The sequence below is a fragment of the Malania oleifera genome, chromosome 4, assembly GCF_029873635.1.
Source record: "Malania oleifera isolate guangnan ecotype guangnan chromosome 4, ASM2987363v1, whole genome shotgun sequence".
Lineage (NCBI taxonomy): Eukaryota > Viridiplantae > Streptophyta > Magnoliopsida > Santalales > Ximeniaceae > Malania > Malania oleifera.
In genome coordinates, this window is record NC_080420.1 from 101086974 (window position 1) to 101088145 (window position 1172).

Sequence of the window (1172 nt, forward strand, 5' to 3'; positions counted from 1 at the left end):
AGAGCTAGAAAATGTATGTTTAGTAACGAACATTTTAGTGATGAATTAGAAACCGTCACTAATAATGCATTATTAGTGACAGATGTAATTTTCATCACTAAAAGTACATTATAAGTGATGATTTTTAGTTTGCTATTAATACTTTAATAACATTTTTTGTAGTGATAAATGGAGGATGGGCTTTTTGGGTTCTTTTAGTGTGAAAATTAAGTTTGAACATGATGGTATAACTACTATTCATAAGGTATGAAATACAACTCCCATATTGGAGTTTATAACCTAATTTTCTAGAAGCTATAATAAACATTTCAAGACTATAATTTAATTATGAAGCATGGTTTGAAAAAATGAATCAACAAACAATTCTTGAATCTAATGATAAATATGATCACACCTGGGGCACTTTTGCAATACCTATTTGTAGCGTACTAATTTGTATGCATGTGCTTATGCCATACTTTTTGTTATGTTAAGCAAGAAAACGAAAAAGAAAAAAAAAGTTGTCTCTATCAATTCGAAAGAGGCAGGTAGCGGTACGCCAAGGGATTTTAGTTTTAACCCTAATGATTAGAACAAGCTTGTAAAACCCACCCTCAAATCATTATTAAAGGGGCAAACACATCATTTGTAGGACACTAATCTCGAACATCATGCTAGGAATTGAGACACAAACCATACTCATTGAACACTTTATTACAACTCTAATATCCCACCTCAGTTTAGGACAAAAATCATTTCATCTCCTCAGTTGATAGACTAGAGAATTCGTATGGATCAATGGATATTGCATATATATGAATCATATGTACAAATATATTTTTTTGCACACACACACACACGCACGCACACTGCCACACACACTCATGGACACACACACACACACACACACAGTCACACACACACACACACACTCACACACAACCATACACACACACACATACACGCAATGAAATTTTAACTTTGGGAACCAAATTACCCTCATTGTGTTAGTCGGTTGGGCATCAATGCCTCCATCATATGACATTATTACACCTTAATATTATATCTAAATAATAAAATATTAATAAATTAAAAGTACTATTGTTTTTATTTTTTATAATAATGTAATATAATGTTTAAAATTTGGAGACCATATTGCTCCCAATTATTTTGGTTAATAGAATTATTAAATG